The sequence below is a fragment of the Sorghum bicolor genome, chromosome 3 (genome assembly GCF_000003195.3).
Source record: "Sorghum bicolor cultivar BTx623 chromosome 3, Sorghum_bicolor_NCBIv3, whole genome shotgun sequence".
Taxonomy (NCBI): Eukaryota; Viridiplantae; Streptophyta; class Magnoliopsida; order Poales; family Poaceae; genus Sorghum; species Sorghum bicolor.
Genome location: NC_012872.2, coordinates 28,874,449 through 28,887,581, shown reverse-complemented (window position 1 = coordinate 28,887,581; position 13,133 = coordinate 28,874,449).

Sequence of the window (13,133 nt, the reverse complement as noted above, 5' to 3'; positions counted from 1 at the left end):
TCTGAGAACAAGTGGACTTTCATGTCTTTCCAATGCCGCAAGAATGATATTATTATCTGTTATGAGCTGTGAGTTATGGCTGTTCAAAGTTGAGGTTTCTGTGCAGTCTGGAATTCTAGAACAGTTTTGGTTATGACCAGTTTTGACTAATTCAACGACAGAATCTGTTAATATGATCTGAATAAAAGTTGTAGATAACTTCTTTATCTTTCCAACGGTGTACAGCATGTATCCTTTTGAATTCTAGAACTCGAGATATTACAGATTTTCTGATCTACTGATGTTGGATGTTACCCAGAAAATTTCAGATTCTGTTACCTCTTGTAATTGTCATGTTGGACATTACTAAGACATGTTTCTATACCTTGGAATGCAGATGGCAGCAAGGGGAAGAGGCAGAGGCAGAGGCTGTGGCATGGGTGCCAGTGATCTAATTACCGTGGAAGAGCTCATGCAGACTCAGAATGAGATGATGCACGTTTTCATGCAGCACCTACAACAGCAACCTCCACCACCGCCGCCACCTGTTCACGTGAGAGATAAGCGTGGCGAATTTATGAAGGGAAGACCTCTGGTGTTTACACACTCAGCTGATCCTATGGAGGCAGATGATTGGCTTCGTGCTGTAGAGAGACAACTGAACATAGCCCAGTGCAATGATATGGAAAAAGTGTTGTATGCTTCTGGACAACTTCAAGGTGCAGCTCAGACATGGTGGGAGTCGTATCAAGCTGCTCGTCCCAACAATGCTCCTCCTGTCACTTGGATGGAATTTTACAGAGATTTCCGAGCACGACACATCAATGAGGGAATGATGGAGCTCAAGCAGGAAGAATTCAGATCTCTCAGGATGGGTTCTATGTCTGTGGCTGAGTATTATGACATGTTTGAGCAGTTGGCTCGCTATGCCCCAAATGAAGTCAGAGAAGATGCGGATAAGCAACGTATCTTCATGAAAGGTCTTTACTATGAACTTAGGTTGCAGTTGGCTGGAAATACTTATCCTACCTTCCAAGCTCTGGTGAATCGTGCTATTGTATTGGATAACATGTGCAAAGGTCAGGACAAGAAGAGGAGGATGCTAGCACAAAGTTCTGGAGGCAACAACCGCCAACGTTTCAATTCTCAGCAGGGCGATCAACAGAGGTACCAGGGACCGGTTGGTCAATGGGATCGCAACCAACAACCTCAGCGTAATCCTAATCAACAGCAGAGTGGTCAGCAGATTCCCCGCTCAGGAAATTCAAATGCCACCTCTATGAAGAGAAGTGCTCCCAATACCCCTACTAGGTGTTTTCGCTGTGGAAAAGAAGGTCATATGTCATATGATTGTCCGGAGAGGTTCAACCAGCAGAACAACAATCAAAAGTCTAATTCTCATGGAGCAAATGTGAACCATGTGGCTGCAGAGACAGTACAGGAAGGACCAGAAATCATGATGGGTACGTTCAGTATCAACTCTATTCCCGCTACAGTTTTATTTGATTCTGGAGCTTCGCATACATTCATATCACACGCATTTGTTAGAGTTCATAGCATTCCACTAGTTGTCATGAAAACTCATATGCTAGTAAACTCACCGGGAGGGACTATACTAGTTTCATATTGTTGCCCCTCAGCAAGTCTCTCTTTAAGGGGGGTAGATTTCCCAGTTAGTCCCATGGTTATGAGAACTTCAGGCATAGATGTGATATTGGGTTTGGATTGGATGAAGAAATATGCTACGGAAATTAAGTGCAAAGAGAAAGTAGTAGTTGTGACAACACCCAAGGGAGAGAGAATTAGTGTGGATGTAGCAGTGCAGGATCCACCCACAGCTATAGTGAATCAGCTGGATGATGGTGTTGATCTTCAGGACTGTGTAGGGAATAAATTTTCAGATAAGTTACCAGGTATGTTACTTGACTAGAGACATGAGTTTGCTAGTGCAATGGAATCGGTTTTTAGAGGCAGAAGCAACTTGGGGAAGAGAGGATGATTGGAGAGAATCATATCCACAACTGTTTGTTTATGCACTGCTCAATCTCGAGGACGAGATTCTTTTAAGGGGGTAGAATTTGTAACACCCAAAAATTTGCTTTTGAATTAATAGGATTTAATGAGAATTATTTAAGCAATTTTTGTGGGCATTTAATCTAGTAAATAAAATATTTTTGGTCAAAATTAAAATTTATCCTAAGTTTAGGAACTTGTTTATGCATTCATGATGAAGGATATGTTATTTTGTATTGTTTGCCTCTGGCTTGAATTTATTTGCATTCAAGATTTTTATTTGGAAAAGGTTTTTTTGGAAAAGAAAACAGAAAAGAAAAAAAGAAAAGAAAACCCCAGCCAAACCCCCCCTCACCCCTTGCGCGGCCCAGTTCCTTTCCCCGACCCCGCACGCGCTCAGCCCAGGCCGCAGCGCGCCCTCCCCTCCCTGCTTGCTGCCACTATCAGTGGGCCCGCCTCTCTCTCTCTCTGACGCTCGGGCCCCGCATGTCAGCAGGCGCCGTTTCTTCCTCCCTTGCCGTAGTCGAGTCGGTTTCTGGCAGCCGAAGGAAATTCCCCCCGATCCCGCTTTGGGCGGGATATGCCTTCCCCGTACCCCTATAAAGCTTCTTCCTCACCCCGCGGCTCCGTCTTTGCATCTAATTAGCGAGACCGAGCCCTAGCCATCCCAAACCTTGAGCTTCTGGATCTCACCGTGGCCGCGCCCTATCTCCACCGCGACCCGATCTCTCAGCTTGTTCGCGGCCCGAGAGAGACCCCTGGGTGAGCTCGCCTCTCTCTCTCCTCTTTATCCCCATGCGCTTGGCTTGAGTTTTGGTGCACGGGAGCGAGAGAACCGAGGACGCCGGCGAGCCTCGCGGCGGCGCCCATGGCGCACCACCACGCCGGAGTGGTGAGCCGGCCGGTAGGCCGCCTGCGCCCCCCTGCTCGATGAGGACCGTTCGATCGAAGACTAACGGATAGGATTAGAAGATACCTTTTCGCAGTGAATCTTCATAAAGAGTCCCTGAAGTATTTTAGTAATTACTCCGCGGTCCGCAGAAACCCGTATTCCAATTCCGAAAACGTAAACCTGGCCGGTTTGAGCAAAATGCGCTTTCCAATAATTACAGAATTGCCACTGAACTTAAATTGCTTAGAAAATATTCATTTTAACTCCGTTTTCGTCCATTCAAATTTTGTTAGATTCATATTTACAAGCTCTACATGTTAGAATTATTAGTTTACTGTTTTGAAACTTTTTAATTCTGCAGTAGCCTTTAATTAGTTATTTCTATATAGGAAATCTTAGAAAATTCATATCTTCTACGTTTTAATTCCAATTTTTGTGAACTTTATGTTTGTGTGATCGTAGCGCTGCGTGGGACGTTTTGATAAATTTTTATATTTGTTTTACCACTGTTTGGTGTATTGTTCTAATTATAGCTTGTTTGCTTCATGTATGATTGTTTACATTGGATTGCGTGTTGTTGATTGATGATCGGGTATAGACGGTGAGCGATACGTTGGTGATCAAGGTCAATCTTTTGAAGACCAGAAGCAGGCTCAGGAGAGCTTTGATCAAGGCAAGTATAACTTGGGATCATCCTTGTTACCTATTCACTTATAACTACACATATATATCATATGCATGCTATCGCCTTGTCGACCTTAGCAAAATCATAGATGATTGTTACCTGGATTCCTTGCTACCTACTTGATATGCATTTGGTGTAGATATGCTAGTGCTTGATATAATCCATGATCTTGTAAGATGATTAATAGCTATGCAATGAACATTAAATGATGGCAAATAACTATATGAGATCTTATGTGTAAGTGATCACCGGGACAACAGTGCAACCATGAGGGCTATAATGGCTCTGGCTTTAGCTCAGTATGAATACCTTTTCTAGCTTGTTAGAATTTACCCGAAAGGGCGGAGGGGCTGAACCGTTTTCGGTATAGTGCGAGCCCCTGTCCCTATGTGTATAGGCTGCACGTCATTATGCCATTCGGAAAGGAGGTATCTATATCTATGCGCAAAGGAAACCTTGCGGCCCTAACATGTTAGACGAACTTTTGAAAGGCTTCATAGTGATTCCTGCCGACCTCCCTAGGAAGGGGGTTAAGGGATTAGCTACCTCGGGCGAAAGGGTAAATCATGACTCATGGGTAAAGATGTACAACCTCTGCAGAGTGTTAAAACTGGTATACTAGCCGTGCTCACGGTTATGAGCGGCCTTGGGGGTTCTTGCTGCGACAACGATGAGCTTGTTAAGTTGTTATGTTCATTCGATTATCGTTTATGCTATGAATTAATTATGCTTACACTTGATCATGTGATTAATGGATTATTTCTACTACCTTGACATTTGCTATTAATTAATGAGCATGCTATCCACCATTAAAAGCTAAATGCAGTCAAACCAGTGTCAGCTATTTGAGCCTCATGAACCCCTGGTTATACTTGTTGAGTATGATATGTGCTCACTCTTGCAATTTCCCAACACCCCAGGTTATGCTAATGATGATGATTGGAATGAGGATTATCGCTATGAGTACTAGGTTTGAAGTCAACCAGTCAACAGTGTCCCTGTGTGGAGCTTCCGTCGAGAGCGTTGTTTACTTTATGCTATGATCTTTGTATGAGACTATGTGATTTATTATTGTTCCGCTATGTAATAAACACTGCAATGGTACATTTGAGATTTGTCTACTTATGTGTGCGACTGTTTCTGGGGCACATATGAGTCTTTTATGCATCCTATTTTGTTCTTAAAATATGGGTGTGACAAGATTGTGTGGTGCTCCGGAGAAGAGATTGTGAGGGGTACGGTGCTCACCCCGCGGGGATCGTGAAGAGCAACTCTACTAGATTGCTTGTGGCTTGGAGGATCCCCATCTTGAGAGTGGATGTGCGGCACCCGCTGAGGGTTTGGCTTTGGAATGCCAATTAGCTCGTGATCCATCAAGTGAGTGTATCGCCACAACGAGGACGTAGCTTGGTCGCAACCAAGTGAACCTCGGTAAAAATCACCATGTCAACATTGTCTACTCTTCTCGGTGGTTTACATTCGCTATACACGAGCTTGTATTTACATTCTTTATATACTTGTGCTTGTGTAGTTGCTTTTTTAATTAGTTTAGCTTGTGTAGCTTGCTAGTTACCTTCTTGCTTGTGTAGCTAGAAGTAGTTCCCATGCGTGGCTAATTCGGTTTGTGTAACCTTGTTAGTCACATTGCTTAGTTTGTGTAGCTAAGTAAGTTGCTCTCTAACTTGGCATTAGTTTCCTTGTTATTGAGCTTGCTAGTGAGCTTAGGCTTTGTGCGCTTTGCCTCACTAGTTTGTGTAGGAGCTCCCCCGGTTTGCAAAGTACTAGTTGCATAGGTTTGTGTGACCTTGCTTCTAGAATTGGTTGGGTGAGCTCTTGCTAAGGTAGCACCTTGTTTTCTTGTTTAGGATCTTTTACAAGGTGCTAGAGAACTTAGATAGAGGGGTGTAGTCTTGGCTAGACCGATAGTTTTAATTCTGCATTTGTTTCGGTTAGCCGGCGCTATAAGTTTTAGAAAGGACTATTCACCCCCCATCTAGTCCGCCATCTCGACCCTTCAAGTGGTATCGGAGTTAGGTCTCTCATTTGTGGTCTTCACCGACCCGACAGGATGGCGTCTAGTGGGATAGATGATTGTGAGACACACATTTTTGATGGTACAAACTTTGCACTTTGGAAAAATCACATGCTTGATCATTTTCGTGCAATGGGACCTAAGTTTTGGTGGGTTGTCACCAATGGTCTCACACACAACTTGGACCATAAGAATCTCACCAAAGCTCAAAAGGTTCTCTTCAAACTTGATTGTGAAGCTTATTGTTATCTAGTGAGATCTTTGAGCTTTGAGTTGTTTGATAGGATAAACTCCAAAGGAAGCACTTATGAAATGTGGGAGTCTATCAAACACACCTTCGGAGATTCCTCCACATGGGATGATGGAAAATTCAAAAAGGAGGAACCAAAGGTGGAGATACATGAGGATGTTGAGCATGATCACAACACGGTGGTTGTGGAGGATTGCTCCACCTCATGGTCAGGTGTTGATGACGATCAGTCAACCACAAGCTCACTTGACAAGATTGATGATGTTGCCACAAGTGAGGCAAATGATGATACTACTTCATGCACACTTGATGGTGAAGATGATGGTTCATGCTCGAGCCATGATTGTGATGCTACTACAAGCCCATCCACTACACATAGTCTCATGTCACAAGGTGACACCAAGGTATAGAATGCTAATGTGGTTGATCATGTTGTCTCATATGATGAGCTTGTTAGTAGACTTGCTAGCATGACCATGTCTTCCAACAAGGATCCAATGTTTTAAGTCTTCTGGATAAGACTTCTCACCGTCTTCATCCTTTAGGTGCATCATTTGATTAGGTGTGGACCTTGACGTCTGCACCCCTTGATACGGTGTCACCCATGTTCTTCGTTTGCCTAGCAGTTCGAAGTGCGGTGTTGGCAATATTCTGCTCAGTGTGTTTGTGCTGGTAGATCCAGGTCCTTCACTTGGTGGAGTCTGGGAGTTGTAAAAGTCCTCCATGTTTTGCTTGAAGTGTACCTGTTCATAGAGACAAGGTAGAGATCAAGTGCATGGGCCCTGTTGGTGGAAAACACCAACAGAACCAAAAGTGTATTTGTTCTTCTCTAACCTTAAGCATAGTGAGCAAGACAAAGTTGATGGATAATAAGATCATGAGTGTAGCATTTAAAACAATTGTCAGATCAGATGGCTTAACCTAATGGAAAGATAATCTATCTATATTTTATGTTTTGTTTATATTTTCCAAAGATTGAATGTGCAACATTTTAGCTTATATCATTAGGAGTGTGGGATCACGAAGGTAGTACTAAGAACAAAGATCAAAGGACTAAACATGTTGAATTAATTGGGTTGGTTAATCTAGAGTTGTAAATCATATATGTTTGTCTCTTTTATTCATATGAACGCCAGAACCAAGGAGAAGCTTATAAAAGCGATAGTCAAGTACCTTAAGATGTTACCTTATTTGAAGAGTGATGGTACAGTATCACCTTGTGGAAGCTTTCCTTTTTTAGCGGTTATGCATCGTGTTTGTGGCACCCTCCATGCATCATCTCTAATGAGCTATGTCTTCCTTGTGCAAATTGTTAACCTTCATGTGTCTCTCTCTTTGTCTCCAATGTGAGTTTATCTTAGGACTTCCCAGGTCGATATTGAAAGTTTTCCTGCAGGGGTTAGTCCAACAAAATATCCCATATCTACTATAGCATACTATCAGCTCAAAAATCAACCCAGACACCATGTCTAATTTGATTTAGGAGGGCATTTTAACCTAAGCACCATGCTTAATTTAAAAACCCTTGGAAGTAAGATCATCATTCCTAAACTAAGCATCATGCTTAATTAAGAGATAAATGAAACTACTCCAAACCTAGACATATACTAAAGCAAATAAAGGTAGCATGAGAGCATTTATAGAGATTTACTCAAGTGGAGATGAAGTAGTGTGATTAGTATTTAACAAATTCAGCATGTCTCAAAGGTAGGGACAACCAACATAGCAACATGGCAAAGGATGTTTTTATGTAAAGTACTCCCCCAAGCTTGAATTTTACAAAATTCAAGTTTGGATGAATTTAATTCAATATTGTATGATGATTGGTTGGACATACCTTGTGCTTGTCATTCATCTGATCTTCTTGCTCCAATTCTGGAAAGGTTAGTGACAAGAATACCCGAAGGAATATTTTTACAATTATCCTTATATGCTCAATACACATGGTAATTGTAACACCCTAGGTGTTAAGCATGCACTTAGCACTTAATAAAGCAATGCATGAGCATTCTCATCAAGCATAGCATCATGAGCATGTCATTCATCCCAAAACATGATTTTATGTGTTTTATTCCATGTGCTTTAAATATGCTAAAAATATGATGCTTGCTTCTAAAAATGTGAAATATTCAAACTAGGTTGAATTATGTGTAAGAAGAATTAAGAATATTTTTGTGCAATTTTTGGAGCCATAGGATTTCAAAAATGGAATTTATACAAAAATCCTCAAAATGAATTTATTTGAAAACCTAGGACTAGTTTTAATTTGTAATTCAAATTCTATTTGGAATTTGGTCTTGCTTATTAAAACAAAGTTGTAGGGTTTTTGTTTTGGAACAACTTTGTTTTTGGGAGCAAGAGGTGAAAATGATTTTATATTGGTCCAAATAAATTTAGAAAAGAATTAGAGAAAAGAAATTCAAAAAAAAAAGAAAGGGGGGCTGTTCACTGGCGGGCCGGCGCCAACCAACCGGCCCAGCCAGCGAAGCCAGCCCAGGCCTGCCGCGCCGCGTCCACCTCCCTCCCCTGCGCGCGCTCGGACACGGCCGCGCCGCGCGCGCCCGACTGTGTCAGGCCGACGGCGCCGCGTGGACGGCATGCGCTGCTCGCCGGCGCCACGACCCCCCCTTCGCTGTGGACAGCGCCACCTCCCTCGCCATTCTCGCCTCCACCCGGTGCGCGCCCCCTCGCTCTCTCTCGTGCTCCCTCACCTCCTCTCCGTGCGCACCGCGCCGTCGCTCGCCATCGGAGCTCCCCGAGCTCCGCTCGCCTTGTTCCCGGCACTCCGTCATCTTTCAGCGCCTCCTTCCACCTCTCCGAGCTCCGCATTCGCCTTCGCGTGCTCGGACGTAGCTTCTTCGCGCAGGTGAGCGGTCCTAGGGGGCCGAATCGCTCGCCGGAGAGTGCGCGGCCTCGCCGGAGCTCTCCGCGGCGTCGGCATCTCTGGTTTTCCCCCTCTCGACCCTCTCTTGCCTCGCTAGCGCGCGTATTGTGGTCGCCGTGGCTCCCTGAGTCGCAAGAAGCCACACTCGAGCGCTCTACCAGAGCGTGGTGGCCGGCACCGCTGCGGCAGCGCCGCCGGTCCGCCATTGCCGGTGGCTAGCTCACTGTTCGAGGTTTCAGGGCGAGTAGAGGGGTGGGATCGAGTCGTAAGAGGGAGGCGAACGCGTTGGTGCCGTTGGTTTCGGCCGGGAGGCATCGCCGGCGGCGAGCCGTCGTCGGGGATTCTCTCCCCTCTCTGTGTCCTGACCAGCGGGCCCGGCTGGCAGGCGGGTCCGCTCGTCAGCGACCGCGGGTGCACTGCGCTGGGTGCACCTAGCTGGTCCTGGGGCGGATTTGATTTGTTTTCAGAAAAATAATTTCCAGGAAAATGATTTAAATGTTCTAAAATCCATATCTTGAGAATTGTAGCTCCAAAAATTGTGAAATAAATTTTGGTGTGTTCTCTGTGTCCAGATCTATAGCATAGTATGATTGCATGTCATGTTTGAGTAACTTTTCTGTATGAATATATTTAATCTATGTTTTTGCTAAACTTGGAAAATGCATAGTAATTAAAATATGGTTCAGAAAAATGTGAAACTTGATTTGTTGGCTCTGCATGTATGTTAACTCACTGGGAAAATATTGATACACATTAATTGGTGTATAAATGAATTTATAATGATTTAAATGCTTGCATGGCAGTGGTTTATGATTTTTAATAATTAATTGGATCATGCAATCAGTCTGTAAATTTTTGTGGATGTTTCTTAGGATATTAGACAAATTGTAAAAATATGAAATCTGCTGTTTGACACTTATACCATAGTAGAGTAATTGTACTTGTCCTTATTAATTAATCTTGTGATTTTTGTAGCTCAAAATAAGTATTCGAAAATTATGAAAAATTTATAGTAGACTCTATGCTTGACTGATAGTCTCCTGTAATTTTTGTGGAATTTATTGATGAACAGAACTGCATGCAAATTTTGATGGGCCTAGAAATGAATAAAGAAAATTAGGGATTGTTATATATGGGTTAAATAGAATAAAAAGGTGTTTGGTGTATCTTTGAAGCACCATGTGGGTTGCTGGTTACACTTGAAAAATAAGTTGTAGAAGAGAATGCAATAGATGTTTAATTTTAGTGTCTGTTCGTGGATGATGTTGACTACCTTGTAATGAGCATGACCAAGTAAATCATCTATGCATCATGTCATGATCATTTGGTACCTTCTCATACGAGCATCCAGTCGGGCATCTCGCACTCCACTCATGAAGCACACATGCATCATACAGGCTCGCAGGAGAACGAGGCGGGACCCGAGGAGCCAGAGGAGATTCAGGAGCAGGAACCTCCGGAAGCGCAGGAGTCCGTAGAGGAACTACAGGAGTGTCCAGATCACCGACCCAGCACGTTTGAGAAAGGCAAGCCCCGGAGCATTCTAAGTCTTCCTATTCTCGCTAACTTACAGGATATACTATGCTTGTTCTACTATATTGCACTTAAGTGATAGGAGTTGGTTGATACCGTTGATGCATTGGTACTCCTTGATATCACCCCTCGTTTATCTACCTTGTCCTATATAGATAGGCGCGGAGTCTATGCTTAGCTTGCTTAGTCCGGTAGAAGTTGGGTGATTTCCTGTCACCTGCGAGATATAGGTGGATACCTGCCTGTTTGAGCAGTGGTTGCTTTGGGGAAAAGAATAACCAAGTGCGGAATGGAATTGGAGACTGGGCAGGGTCTTATGGTGGGTTGACCATAGAGCCCCTGCCTGTGTTGATTAAGGACCGATCGTTGACGGCCCTCTTGTCATGTTGAATGCATGCCACACATTTAGCTGGAAGGATAAGTCGTTCCGACCGCGAAGCCTGAGCACTATCCGGGCCGGGAATCGGCCGATGTACGCGCTGTATTGGTGATGGTTGAGGAGAACGACGAGGGCGCGGCGCGCAACCTTGGTATACCTTGGATACCTCGGTCGCCGGAACGGTCCTCGAGTACGGGCGGTGCCTGTCGAACCCGCGAATTGGTCCTTGATAGTGCAATACGGTGATCTGTAGCTGGTTAGAAATCGATTCGAATCGCCATCGCTCCTGGATAGTGAGCAGTTGACATGAGCCCTGTCCTCGTAGTAAGGACTATGGAACACTTGGGTATAATGATGAATGGTTTTAAGAAATGCTATGATGAGGTTCTATCATAACACTATACTTGCTTGTGATAGTGCAGGTGCAAACCTAGATATTAGGTAATGATACTTTCAACTTGAGCAAATTAAAAGAAGAAAGATGTATGTAGTTTATGATAGTAGAATCCTGCGGTTTTGCAAAATGATTGTCAGCTACCCCACTATATAGCCTTCATGATCCTTGAAGAGTCTTTATTTTTATTTATGACGGGTAAGCCTAGCTGAGTACATTCTCGTACTCAGGGTTCTACTCCCATGTTGTTTTGCAGATGGTCAAATGTACTATGGTTATTGCATCCTCTATCTGTACCCAGCCATGGGTGATGACTAGACCAAGGGCGATGGTCACTCCGTCTTCTCTTTTGCTTTTGTGGGGATGACCAAATTATGGCACTGTATCAGACTAAGTGTGTGTGTGGGGTACTTTCGAACTATGAAGCTTCCGCTACTTGAAGAACTTGGTTTGTAATAATTTTAAGAACTCCGATGTATTTTATGAATGATGTAATCTGGATGTATTTGTGGATGGCGACCGCTAAACTTATTAAGATCTTGGCTGTTGAACGATGTGTGGTTTGAAATCCTTCGAGATTTCACGGACTACCGGGATTATATGGGCTTAAGCCTGATGGTTTGACTATACAAATGGTCACTGTTAGACTTGATCTCTTATAATTTGGTCGGTTCTGTTACAGCTGGCATTGGAGCAAGGTTTAGCGAGTTACTGTTCATAAGTACGTTCTAAACAAAAATCTAAACCGGTTTAACAAAAGATTTAATTAATTAATCAATAATGATCAAGGTGTTAAAACCAAGTTTTGGGAAAACTATCTAGTGTGCCATGGTCATATCCTTTATGCCCAGTTAAGGACTCTAAGGTGGCTAGTTAAGTACTGACTTGGGGGTTAATGCATCATATTTCTATTTCGTCGCTCATACGGCGTGCAATAGTATGAGTGCCATTCATTTGAGTGGTAATGTATGGATCCATTTTTCCTCTACGCCACGGTAAGTGGGAGCTGTGAGAGCATGATCGGATACACTTCCGGTCTAGGGGAGTGTTGTTAGGTACTGTGTCATACACACATGTTTTGGTGTGTTTTGGGAACAGTACCGTATGTTGGGAATTCCGTCCTGAGAGGCGATGCCGTCATTAGGGCGATGATGTGGGTAGTGACACGTCATATGCATGGACGGGTGTCTGTGTATGTGGGGTGTATAGTTTTAAAACTCTTGTTCTGCATGATCATACTGTGGGTGGGCTGAAATGAGTTTTCTGCAGGTACACTGACCACGTTCTCGTTTAGAACGTTAGTTACGTTATGAGAGAACGCTGGGTGCCACCGCATATACCGCTTAGTGTTAACCTTTGTTTCTAAGTTTGTGAGATCGTAATTTCGTGCATGCATCATGTTCATTTCATATCATTGCTTATTTTCCCCCTTAATTAATCTGTCCCAATTCTAAATAAAAATAATTAAAGGTAATCCTCGCTCTTACCCAAGGTATTCTGTTTGCAGCAGATGGCACGCACTAGGCTCACCGCTCGCAAGTCCACTGGTGGGCGGGCCCCTCGCCATCCGTTGGCAGCCAGGAGCTCACGACATAAGAGCAAGTTCTTGGAGGAGTTTGGGATGCCCACTTTGCTTTGGAGAGTGCTTAGCTCGATGGGGTATCCCGAAGGAAGGGAGCCTCGCTACTATTGGGATAAGGAGCCGCTTGGTGATGGGACCCTGGTGGGGATTGAGGCAGTTGTTCCTACCAGTGGAGGTGACCCCGCCTGGGGCGGCTGGGTGTACGAGTCCCGAGGTATCACGCCTTTCCACGGTGCCAGCAGGGCAGCTTTCGCAGTTCTGAGGGACCTCATGGAGAGGTTTCCATAGGAGCTAGCCCACGCCTTCGCTGGGGTGTTTCCCCGGGGTGACCCCTACACTTCGGTGTGGGATCAGTCCGAGGTGAACGCTCTAGAGAGGAGTGCGGGTGAGGACCAGCACAGTGACAGCGCAGCTATGAGTGCTATGTACGCTTTGATGAAGACCTATGGAGGCCTAGAGCGTTGTTTGGGTCGCTTGTCCGGGTCTCTTCTCACCGTCCAGGATGAGAAG